The sequence below is a fragment of the Taudactylus pleione genome, unplaced genomic scaffold (genome assembly GCF_031769625.1).
Source record: "Taudactylus pleione unplaced genomic scaffold, aTauple2 ptg000726l, whole genome shotgun sequence".
NCBI classification, from domain to species: Eukaryota; Metazoa; Chordata; class Amphibia; order Anura; family Myobatrachidae; genus Taudactylus; species Taudactylus pleione.
Genome location: NW_028285128.1, coordinates 8,329,213 through 8,344,006, shown reverse-complemented (window position 1 = coordinate 8,344,006; position 14,794 = coordinate 8,329,213).

Sequence of the window (14,794 nt, the reverse complement as noted above, 5' to 3'; positions counted from 1 at the left end):
TTACTCAGTATCACACAATGACTCTGCAGCGTCTTACTCAGTATCACACAATGACTCTGCAGCTTCTTACTCAGTATCACACAATGACTGCAGCATCTTACTCAGTATCACACAATGACTCTGCAGCTTCTTACTCAGTATCACACAATGACTGCAGCACCTTACTCAGTATCACACAATGACTCTGCAGTATCTTACTCAGTATCACACAATGACTGCAGCATCTTACTCAGTATCACACAATGACTCTGCAGCATCTTAATCAGTATCACACAATGACTCTGCAGCCTCTTACTCAGTATCACACAATGACTCTGGAGCGTCTTACTCAGTAACACTCAATGACTCTGCAGCGTCTTACTCAGTATCACACAATGACTTTGCAGCGTCTTACTCAGTATCACAATGACTCTGCAGCGTCTTACTCAGTATCACACAATGACTCTGCAGCGTCTTACTCAGTATCACACAATGACTCTGCAGCGTCTTACTCAGTATCACACAATGACTCTGCAGCTTCTTACTCAGTATCACACAATGACTGCAGCATCTTACTCAGTATCACACAATGACTCTGCATCGTCTTACTCAGTATCACACAATGACTCTGCAGCATCTTACTCTGTATCACACAATGACTCTGCATCGTCTTACTCAGTATCACACAATGACTCTGCAGCGTCTTACTCAGTATCACACAATGACTCTGCAGCATCTTACTCAGTATCACACAATGACTCTGCAGCGTCTTACTCAGTATCACACAATGACTCTGCAGCGTCTTACTCAGTATCACACAATGGCTCTGCAGCGTCTTACTCAGTATCACACAATGACTCTGCAGCGTCTTACTCAGTATCACACAATGACTCTGCAGCGTCTTACTCAGTATCACACAATGACTCTGCAGCTTCTTACTCAGTATCACACAATGACTGCAGCATCTTACTCAGTATCACACAATGACTCTGCAGTATCTTACTCAGTATCACACAATGACTGCTGCATCTTACTCAGTATCACACAATGACTCTGCAACATCTTACTCAGTATCACACAATGACTCTGCAGCGTCTTACTCAGTATCACACAATGACTGCAGCATCTTACTCAGTATCACACAATGACTCTGCAGCTTCTTACTCAGTATCACACAATGACTCTGCAGCTTCTTACTCAGTATCACACAATGACTGCAGCATCTTACTCAGTATCACAGAATGACTCTGCATCGTCTTACTCAGTGTCACACAAATACTCTGCAGTATCTTACTCAGTATCACACAATGACTCTGCAGCTTCTTACTCAGTATCACACAATGACTCTGCAGCTTCTTACTCAGTATCACACAATGACTGCAGCATCTTACTCAGTATCACACAATGTCTCTGCAGCGTCTTACTCAGTAACACACAATGACTGCAGCATCTTACTCAGTATCACACAATGACTCTGCAGCTTCTTACTCAGTATCACACAATGACTGCAGCATCTTACTCAGTATCACACAATGACTCTGCAGCGTCTTACTCAGTATCACACAATGACTCTGCAGCTTCTTACTCAGTATCACACAATGACTCTGCATCGTCTTACTCAGTATCACACATAATTACTCTGCAGTATCTTACTCAGTATCACACAATGACTGCAGCATCTTACTCAGTATCACACAATGACTCTGCAGCATCTTACTCAGTATCACACAATGACTCTGTAGCGTCTTACTCAGTATCACACAATGACTCTGCAGCTTCTTACTCAGCACACAATGACTGCAGCATCTTACTCAGTATCACACAATGACTCTGCAGCGTCTTACTCAGTATCACACAATGACTGCAGCATCTTACTCAGTATCACACAATGACTCTGCAGCTTCTTACTCAGTATCACACAATGACTGCAGTATCTTACTCAGTATCACACAATGACTCTGCAGCGTCTTACTCAGTATCACACAATGACTCTGCAGCTTCTTACTCAGTATCACACAATGACTCTGCATCGTCTTACTCAGTATCACACAAAATTACTCTGCAGTATCTTACTCAGTATCACACAATGACTACAGCATCTTACTCAGTATCACACAATGACTCTGCAGCATCTTACTCAGTATCACACAATGACTCTGTAGCGTCTTACTCAGTATCACACAATGACTCTGTAGCTTCTTACTCAGTATCACACAATGACTGCAGCATCTTACTCAGTATAACACAATGACTCTGCAGCGTCTTAATCAGTATCACACAATGACTGCAGCATCTTACTCAGTATCACACAATGACTCTGCAGCGTCTTACTCAGTATCACACAATGACTCTGCAGCTTCTTACTCAGTATCACACAATGACTCTGCATCATCTTACTCAGTATCACACAATGACTCTGCAGCATCTTACTCAGTATCACACAATGTCTCTGCAGCGTCTTACTCAGTATCACACAATGACTCTGCAGTGTCTTACTCAGTATCACACAATGACTGCAGCGTCTTACTCAGTATCACACAATGACTCTGCAGCGTCTTACTCAGTATCACACAATGACTCTGCAGCTTCTTACTCAGTATCACACAATGACTGCAGCATCTTACTCAGTATCACACAATGACTCTGCAGCTTCTTACTCAGTATCACACAATGACTGCAGCACCTTACTCAGTATCACACAATGACTCTGCAGTATCTTACTCAGTATCACACAATGACTGCAGCATCTTACTCAGTATCACACAATGACTCTGCAGCATCTTAATCAGTATCACACAATGACTCTGCAGCCTCTTACTCAGTATCACACAATGACTCTGGAGCGTCTTACTCAGTAACACTCAATGACTCTGCAGCGTCTTACTCAGTATCACACAATGACTTTGCAGCGTCTTACTCAGTATCACAATGACTCTGCAGCGTCTTACTCAGTATCACACAATGACTCTGCAGCGTCTTACTCAGTATCACACAATGACTCTGCAGCGTCTTACTCAGTATCACACAATGACTCTGCAGCTTCTTACTCAGTATCACACAATTACTGCAGCATCTTACTCAGTATCACACAATGACTCTGCATCGTCTTACTCAGTATCACACAATGACTCTGCAGCATCTTACTCTGTATCACACAATGACTCTGCATCGTCTTACTCAGTATCACACAATGACTCTGCAGTGTCTTACTCAGTATCACACAATGACTCTGCAGCGTCTTACTCAGTATCACACAATGACTCTGCAGCGTCTTACTCAGTATCACACAATGACTCTGCAGCGTCTTACTCAGTATCACACAATGGCTCTGCAGCGTCTTACTCAGTATCACGCAATGACTCTGCAGCGTCTTACTCAGTATCACACAATGACTCTGCAGCATCTTACTCAGTATCACACAATGACTCTGCAGCTTCTAACTCAGTATCACACAATGACTGCAGCATCTTACTCAGTATCACACAATGACTCTGCAGTATCTTACTCAGTATCACACAATGACTGCTGCATCTTACTCAGTATCACACAATGACTCTGCAACATCTTACTCAGTATCACACAATGACTCTGCAGCGTCTTACTCAGTATCACACAATGACTGCAGCATCTTACTCAGTATCACACAATGACTCTGCAGCATCTTACTCAGTATCACACAATGACTCTGCAGCTTCTTACTCAGTATCACACAATGACTGCAGCATCTTACTCAGTATCACACAATTACTCTGCAGTATCTTACTCAGTTTCACACAATGACTCTGCAGCTTCTTACTCAGTATCACACAATGACTCTGCAGCTTCTTACTCAGTATCACACAATGACTGCAGCATCTTACTCAGTATCACAGAATGACTCTGCATCGTCTTACTCAGTGTCACACAAATACTCTGCAGTATCTTACTCAGTATCACACAATGACTCTGCAGCTTCTTACTCAGTATCACACAATGACTCTGCAGCTTCTTACTCAGTATCACACAATGACTGCAGCATCTTACTCAGTATCACACAATGACTCTGCAGCGTCTTACTCAGTATCACACAATGACTCTGCAGCTTCTTACTCAGTATCACACAATGACTCTGCATCGTCTTACTCAGTATCACACAAAATTACTCTGCAGTATCTTACTCAGTATCACACAATGACTGCAGCATCTTACTCAGTATCACACAATGACTCTGCAGCATCTTACTCAGTATCACACAATGACTCTGTAGCGTCTTACTCAGTATCACACAATGACTCTGTAGCTTCTTACTCAGTATCACACAATGACTGCAGCATCTTACTCAGTATCACACAATGACTCTGCAGCGTCTTAATCAGTATCACACAATGACTGCAGCATCTTACTCAGTATCACACAATGACTCTGCAGCGTCTTACTCAGTATCACACAATGACTCTGCAGCTTCTTACTCAGTATCACACAATGACTCTGCATCATCTTACTCAGTATCACACAATGACTCTGCAGCATCTTACTCAGTATCACACAATGTCTCTGCAGCGTCTTACTCAGTATCACACAATGACTCTGCAGCGTCTTACTCAGTATCACACAATGACTGCAGCGTCTTACTCAGTATCACACAATGACTCTGCAGCGTCTTACTCAGTATCACACAATGACTCTGCAGCTTCTTACTCAGTATCACACAATGACTGCAGCATCTTACTCAGTATCACACAATGACTCTGCAGCTTCTTACTCAGTATCACACAATGACTGCAGCACCTTACTCAGTATCACACAATGACTCTGCAGTATCTTACTCAGTATCACACAATGACTGCAGCATCTTACTCAGTATCACACAATGACTCTGCAGCATCTTAATCAGTATCACACAATGACTCTGCAGCCTCTTACTCAGTATCACACAATGACTCTGGAGCGTCTTACTCAGTAACACTCAATGACTCTGCAGCGTCTTACTCAGTATCACACAATGACTTTGCAGCGTCTTACTCAGTATCACAATGACTCTGCAGCGTCTTACTCAGTATCACACAATGACTCTGCAGCGTCTTACTCAGTATCACACAATGACTCTGCAGCGTCTTACTCAGTATCACACAATGACTCTGCAGCTTCTTACTCAGTATCACACAATGACTGCAGCATCTTACTCAGTATCACACAATGACTCTGCATCGTCTTACTCAGTATCACACAATGACTCTGCAGCATCTTACTCTGTATCACACAATGACTCTGCATCGTCTTACTCAGTATCACACAATGACTCTGCAGCGTCTTACTCAGTATCACACAATGACTCTGCAGCATCTTACTCAGTATCACACAATGACTCTGCAGCGTCTTACTCAGTATCACACAATGACTCTGCAGCGTCTTACTCAGTATCACACAATGGCTCTGCAGCGTCTTACTCAGTATCACACAATGACTCTGCAGCGTCTTACTCAGTATCACACAATGACTCTGCAGCGTCTTACTCAGTATCACACAATGACTCTGCAGCTTCTTACTCAGTATCACACAATGACTGCAGCATCTTACTCAGTATCACACAATGACTCTGCAGTATCTTACTCAGTATCACACAATGACTGCTGCATCTTACTCAGTATCACACAATGACTCTGCAACATCTTACTCAGTATCACACAATGACTCTGCAGCGTCTTACTCAGTATCACACAATGACTGCAGCATCTTACTCAGTATCACACAATGACTCTGCAGCTTCTTACTCAGTATCACACAATGACTCTGTAGCTTCTTACTCAGTATCACACAATGACTGCAGCATCTTACTCAGTATCACAGAATGACCCTGCATCGTCTTACTCAGTGTCACTCAAATACTCTGCAGTATCTTACTCAGTATCACACAATGACTCTGCAGCTTCTTACTCAGTATCACACAATGACTCTGCAGCTTCTTACTCAGTATCACACAATGACTGCAGCATCTTACTCAGTATCACACAATGTCTCTGCAGCGTCTTACTCAGTATCACACAATGACTCTGCAGCGTCTTACTCAGTATCACAGAATGACTGCAGCGTCTTACTCAGTATCACACAATGACTCTGCAGCGTCTTACTCAGTATCACACAATGACTCTGCAGCTTCTTACTCAGTATCACACAATGACTGCAGCATCTTACTCAGTATCACACAATGACTCTGCAGCTTCTTACTCAGTATCACACAATGACTGCAGCACCTTACTCAGTATCACACAATGACTCTGCAGTATCTTACTCAGTATCACACAATGACTGCAGCATCTTACTCAGTATCACACAATGACTCTGCAGCATCTTAATCAGTATCACACAATGACTCTGCAGCCTCTTACTCAGTATCACACAATGACTCTGGAGCGTCTTACTCAGTAACACTCAATGACTCTGCAGCGTCTTACTCAGTATCACACAATGACTTTGCAGTGTCTTACTCAGTATCACAATGACTCTGCAGCGTCTTACTCAGTATCACACAATGACTCTGCAGCGTCTTACTCAGTATCACACAATGACTCTTCAGCGTCTTACTCAGTATCACACAATGACTCTGCAGCTTCTTACTCAGTATCACACAATGACTGCAGCATCTTACTCAGTATCACACAATGACTCTGCATCGTCTTACTCAGTATCACACAATGACTCTGCAGCATCTTACTCTGTATCACACAATGACTCTGCATCGTCTTACTCAGTATCACACAATGACTCTGCAGCGTCTTACTCAGTATCACACAATGACTCTGCAGCGTCTTACTCAGTATCACACAATGACTCTGCAGCGTCTTACTCAGTATCACACAATGACTCTGCAGCGTCTTACTCAGTATCACACAATGGCTCTGCAGCGTCTTACTCAGTATCACACAATGACTCTGCAGCGTCTTACTCAGTATCACACAATGACTCTGCAGCGTCTTACTCAGTATCACACAATGACTCTGCAGCTTCTTACTCAGTATCACACAATGACTGCAGCATCTTACTCAGTATCACACAATGACTCTGCAGTATCTTACTCAGTATCACACAATGACTCTGCAGCATCTTAATCAGTATCACACAATGACTCTGCAGCCTCTTACTCAGTATCACACAATGACTCTGGAGCTTCTTACTCAGTAACACTCAATGACTCTGCAGCGTCTTACTCAGTATCACACAATGACTTTGCAGCGTCTTACTCAGTATCACAATGACTCTGCAGCGTCTTACTCAGTATCACACAATGACTCTGCAGCGTCTTACTCAGTATCACACAATGACTCTTCAGCGTCTTACTCAGTATCACACAATCACTCTGCAGCTTCTTACTCAGTATCACACAATGACTGCAGCATCTTACTCAGTATCACACAATGACTCTGCATCGTCTTACTCAGTATCACACAATGACTCTGCAGCATCTTACTCTGTATCACACAATGACTCTGCATCGTCTTACTCAGTATCACACAATGACTCTGCAGCGTCTTACTCAGTATCACACAATGACTCTGCAGCGTCTTACTCAGTATCACACAATGACTCTGCAGCGTCTTACTCAGTATCACACAATGACTCTGCAGCGTCTTACTCAGTATCACACAATGGCTCTGCAGCGTCTTACTCAGTATCACACAATGACTCTGCAGCGTCTTACTCAGTATCACACAATGACTCTGCAGCGTCTTACTCAGTATCACACAATGACTCTGCAGCTTCTTACTCAGTATCACACAATGACTGCAGCATCTTACTCAGTATCACACATTGACTCTGCAGTATCTTACTCAGTATCACACAATGACTGCTGCATCTTACTCAGTATCACACAATGACTCTGCAACATCTTACTCAGTATCACACAATGACTCTGCAGCTTCTTACTCAGTATCACACAATGACTGCAGCATCTTACTCAGTATCACAGAATGACTCTGCATCGTCTTACTCATTGTAACACAAATACTCTGCAGTATCTTACTCAGTATCACACAATGACTCTGCAGCTTCTTACTCAGTATCACACAATGACTCTGCAGCTTCTTACTCAGTATCACACAATGACTGCAGCATCTTACTCAGTATCACACAATGACTCTGCAGCGTCTTACTCAGTATCACACAATGACTGCAGCATCTTACTCAGTATCACACAATGACTCTGCAGCTTCTTACTCAGTATCACACAATGACTGCAGCATCTTACTCAGTATCACACAATGACTCTGCAGCGTCTTACTCAGTATCACACAATGACTCTGCAGCTTCTTACTCAGTATCACACAATGACTCTGCATCGTCTTACTCAGTATCACACAAAATTACTCTGCAGTATCTTACTCAGTATCACACAATGACTGCAGCATCTTACTCAGTATCACACAATGACTCTTCAGCATCTTACTCAGTATCACACAATGACTCTGTAGCGTCTTACTCAGTATCACACAATGACTCTGCAGCTTCTTACTCAGTATCACACAATGACTGCAGCATCTTACTCAGTATCACACAATGACTCTGCAGCGTCTTAATCAGTATCACACAATGACTGCAGCATCTTACTCAGTATCACACAATGACTCTGCATCGTCTTACTCAGTGGCACACAAATACTCTGCAGTATCTTACTCAGTATCACACAATGACTCTGCAGCTTCTTACTCAGTATCACACAATGACTCTGCAGCTTCTTACTCAGTATCACACAATGACTGCAGCATCTTACTCAGTATCACACAATGACTCTGCAGCGTCTTACTCAGTATCACACAATGACTGCAGCATCTTACTCAGTATCACACAATGACTCTGCAGCTTCTTACTCAGTATCACACAATGACTGCAGCATCTTACTCAGTATTACACAATGACTCTGCAGCGTCTTACTCAGTATCACACAATGACTCTGCAGCGTCTTACTCAGTATCACACAATGACTCTGCATCGTCTTACTCAGTATCACACAAAATTACTCTGCAGTATCTTACTCAGTATCACACAATGACTGCAGCATCTTACTCAGTATCACACAATGACTCTGCAGCATCTTACTCAGTATCACACAATGACTCTGTAGCGTCTTACACAGTATCACACAATGACTCTGCAGCTTCTTACTCAGTATCACACAATGACTGCAGCATCTTACTCAGTATCACACAATGACTCTGCAGCGTCTTAATCAGTATCACACAATGACTCTGCAGCTTCTTACTCAGTATCACACAATGACTCTGCATCGTCTTACTCAGTATCACACAAAATTACTCTGCAGTATCTTACTCAGTATCACACAATGACTGCAGCATCTTACTCAGTATCACACAATGACTCTGCAGCTTCTTACTCAGTATCACACAATGACTGCAGCATCTTACTCAGTATCACACAATGACTCTGCAGCGTCTTACTCAGTATCACACAATGACTCTGCAGCTTCTTACTCAGTATCACACAATGACTCTGCAACATCTTACTCAGTATTACACAATGACTTTGCAGCGTCTTACTCAGTATCACATAATGACTCTGCAGCATCTTACTCAGTATCGTACAATGACTCTGCAGCATCTTACTCAGTACCACATAATGACTCTGCAGCCTTTTACTCAGTATCACACAATGACTCTGCAGCGTCTTACTCAGTATCACACAATGACTCTGCAGCGTCTTACTCAGTGTCACACAAAATTACTCTGCAGTATCTTACTCAGTATCACACAATGACTGCAGCATCTTACTCAGTATCACACAATGACTCTGCAGCGTCTTACTCAGTATCACACAATGACTGCTGCATCTTACTCAGTATCACACAATGACTCTGTAGCGTCTTACTCAGTATCACACAATAACTCTGCAGCTTCTTACTCAGTATCACACAATGCCTGCAGCATCTTACTCAGTATCACACAATGACTCTGCAGCTTCTTACTCAGTATCACACAATGACTCTGCAGCTTCTTACTCAGTATCACACAATGACTGCAGCATCTTACTCAGTATCACACAATGACTCTGCAGCGTCTTACTCAGTATCACACAATGACTCTGCAGCTTCTTACTCAGTATCACACAATGACTCTGTAGCTTCTTACTCAGTATCACACAATGACTGCAGCATCTTACTCAGTATCACACAATGACTCTGCAGCGTCTTAATCAGTATCACACAATGACTGCAGCATCTTACTCAGTATCACACAATGACTCTGCAGCGTCTTACTCAGTATCACACAATGACTCTGCAGCTTCTTACTCAGTATCACACAATGACTCTGCATCATCTTACTCAGTATCACACAATGACTCTGCAGCATCTTACTCAGTATCACACAATGTCTCTGCAGCGTCTTACTCAGTATCACACAATGACTCTGCAGCGTCTTACTCAGTATCACACAATGACTGCAGCGTCTTACTCAGTATCACACAATGACTCTGCAGCGTCTTACTCAGTATCACACAATGTCTCTGCAGCGTCTTACTCAGTATCACACAATGACTCTGCAGCGTCTTACTCAGTATCACACAATGACTGCAGCGTCTTACTCAGTATCACACAATGACTCTGCAGCGTCTTACTCAGTATCACACAATGACTCTGCAGCTTCTTACTCAGTATCACACAATGACTGCAGCATCTTACTCAGTATCACACAATGACTCTGCAGCTTCTTACTCAGTATCACACAATGACTGCAGCACCTTACTCAGTATCACACAATGACTCTGCAGTATCTTACTCAGTATCACACAATGACTGCAGCCTCTTACTCAGTATCACACAATGACTCTGCAGCATCTTAATCAGTATCACACAATGACTCTGCAGCCTCTTACTCAGTATCACACAATGACTCTGGAGCGTCTTACTCAGTAACACTCAATGACTCTGCAGCGTCTTACTCAGTATCACACAATGACTTTGCAGCGTCTTACTCAGTATCACAATGACTCTGCAGCGTCTTACTCAGTATCACACAATGACTCTGCAGCGTCTTACTCAGTATCACATAATGACTCTTCAGCGTCTTACTCAGTATCACACAATGACTCTGCAGCTTCTTACTCAGTATCACACAATGACTGCAGCATCTTACTCAGTATCACACAATGACTCTGCATCGTCTTACTCAGTATCACACAATGACTCTGCAGCATCTTACTCTGTATCACACAATGACTCTGCATCGTCTTACTCAGTATCACACAATGACTCTGCAGCGTCTTACTCAGTATCACACAATGACTCTGCAGCGTCTTACTCAGTATCACACAATGACTCTGCAGCGTCTTACTCAGTATCACACAATGACTCTGCAGCGTCTTACTCAGTATCACACAATGGCTCTGCAGCGTCTTACTCAGTATCACACAATGACTCTGCAGCGTCTTACTCAGTATCACACAATGACTCTGCAGCGTCTTACTCAGTATCACACAATGACTCTGCAGCTTCTTACTCAGTATCACACAATGACTGCAGCATCTTACTCAGTATCACACAATGACTCTGCAGTATCTTACTCAGTATCACACAATGACTGCTGCATCTTACTCAGTATCACGCAATGACTCTGCAACATCTTACTCAGTATCACACAATGACTCTGCAGCGTCTTACTCAGTATCACACAATGACTGCAGCATCTTACTCAGTATCACACAATGACTCTGCAGCTTCTTACTCAGTATCACACAATGACTCTGCAGCTTCTTACTCAGTATCACACAATGACTGCAGCATCTTACTCAGTATCACAGAATGACTCTGCATCGTCTTACTCATTGTAACACAAATACTCTGCAGTATCTTACTCAGTATCACACAATGACTCTGCAGCTTCTTACTCAGTATCACACAATGACTCTGCAGCTTCTTACTCAGTATCACACAATGACTGCAGCATCTTACTCAGTATCACACAATGACTCTGCAGCGTCTTACTCAGTATCACACAATGACTGCAGCATCTTACTCAGTATCACACAATGACTCTGCAGCTTCTTACTCAGTATCACACAATGACTGCAGCATCTTACTCAGTATCACACAATGACTCTGCAGCGTCTTACTCAGTATCACACAATGACTCTGCAGCTTCTTACTCAGTATCACACAATGACTCTGCATCGTCTTACTCAGTATCACACAAAATTACTCTGCAGTATCTTACTCAGTATCACACAATGACTGCAGCATCTTACTCAGTATCACACAATGACTCTTCAGCATCTTACTCAGTATCACACAATGACTCTGTAGCGTCTTACTCAGTATCACACAATGACTCTGCAGCTTCTTACTCAGTATCACACAATGACTGCAGCATCTTACTCAGTATCACACAATGACTCTGCAGCGTCTTAATCAGTATCACACAATGACTGCAGCATCTTACTCAGTATCACACAATGACTCTGCATCGTCTTACTCAGTGGCACACAAATACTCTGCAGTATCTTACTCAGTATCACACAATGACTCTGCAGCTTCTTACTCAGTATCACACAATGACTCTGCAGCTTCTTACTCAGTATCACAGAATGACTGCAGCATCTTACTCAGTATCACACAATGACTCTGCAGCGTCTTACTCAGTATCACACAATGACTGCAGCATCTTACTCAGTATCACACAATGACTCTGCAGCTTCTTACTCAGTATCACACAATGACTGCAGCATCTTACTCAGTATCACACAATGACTCTGCAGCGTCTTACTCAGTATCACACAATGACTCTGCAGCTTCTTACTCAGTATCACACAATGACTCTGCATCGTCTTACTCAGTATCACACAAAATTACTCTGCAGTATCTTACTCAGTATCACACAATGACTGCAGCATCTTACTCAGTATCACACAATGACTCTGCAGCATCTTACTCAGTATCACACAATGACTCTGTAGCGTCTTACACAGTATCACACAATGACTCTGCAGCTTCTTACTCAGTATCACACAATGACTGCAGCATCTTACTCAGTATCACACAATGACTCTGCAGCGTCTTAATCAGTATCACACGATGACTCTGCAGCTTCTTACTCAGTATCACACAATGACTCTGCATCGTCTTACTCAGTATCACACAAAATTACTCTGCAGTATCTTACTCAGTATCACACAATGACTGCAGCATCTTACTCAGTATCACACAATGACTCTGCAGCTTCTTACTCAGTATCACACAATGACTGCAGCATCTTACTCAGTATCACACAATGACTCTGCAGCGTCTTACTCAGTATCACACAATGACTCTGCAGCTTCTTACTCAGTATCACACAATGACTCTGCAACATCTTACTCAGTATTACACAATGACTTTGCAGCGTCTTACTCAGTATCACACAATGACTCTGCAGCATCTTACTCAGTACCGTACAATGACTCTGCAGCATCTTACTCAGTACCACATAATGACTCTGCAGCCTTTTACTCAGTATCACACAATGACTCTGCAGCGTCTTACTCAGTATCACACAATGACTCTGCAGCGTCTTACTCAGTATCACACAAAATTACTCTGCAGTATCTTACTCAGTATCACACAATGACTGCAGCATCTTACTCAGTATCACACAATGACTCTGCAGCGTCTTACTCAGTATCACACAATGACTGCTGCATCTTACTCAGTATCACACAATGACTCTGTAGCGTCTTACTCAGTATCACACAATAACTCTGCAGCTTCTTACTCAGTATCACACAATGACTGCAGCATCTTACTCAGTATCACACAATGACTCTGCAGCTTCTTACTCAGTATCACACAATGACTCTGCAGCTTCTTACTCAGTATCACACAATGACTGCAGCATCTTACTCAGTATCACACAATGACTCTGCAGCGTCTTACTCAGTATCACACAATGACTCTGCAGCTTCTTACTCAGTATCACACAATGACTCTGCATCGTCTTACTCAGTATCACACAAAATTACTCTGCAGTATCTTACTCAGTATCACACAATGACTGCAGCATCTTACTCAGTATCACACAATGACTCTGCAGCATCTTACTCAGTATCACACAATGACTCTGTAGCGTCTTACTCAGTATCACACAATGACTCTGTAGCTTCTTACTCAGTATCACACAATGACTGCTGCATCTTACTCAGTATCACACAATGACTCTGCAGCGTCTTAATCAGTATCAGACAATGACTGCAGCATCTTACTCAGTATCACACAATGACTCTGCAGCGTCTTACTCAGTATCACACAATGACTCTGCAGCTTCTTACTCAGTATCACACAATGACTCTGCATCATCTTACTCAGTATCACACAATGACTCTGCAGCATCTTACTCAGTATCAAACAATGTCTCTGCAGCGTCTTACTCAGTATCACACAATGACTCTGCAGCGTCTTACTCAGTATCACACAATGACTGCAGCGTCTTACTCAGTATCACACAATGACTCTGCAGCGTCTTACTCAGTATCACACAATGACTCTGCAGCTTCTTACTCAGTATCACACAATGACTGCAGCATCTTACTCAGTATCACACAATGACTCTGCAGCTTCTTACTCAGTATCACACAATGACTGCAGCACCTTACTCAGTATCACACAATGACTCTGCAGTATCTTACTCAGTATCACACAATGACTGCAGCATCTTACTCAGTATCACACAATGACTCTGCAGCATCTTAATCAGTATCACACAATGACTCTGCAGCCGCTTACTCAGTATCACACAATGACTCTGGAGCGTCTTACTCAGTAACACTCAATGACTCTGCAGCGTCTTACTCAGTATCA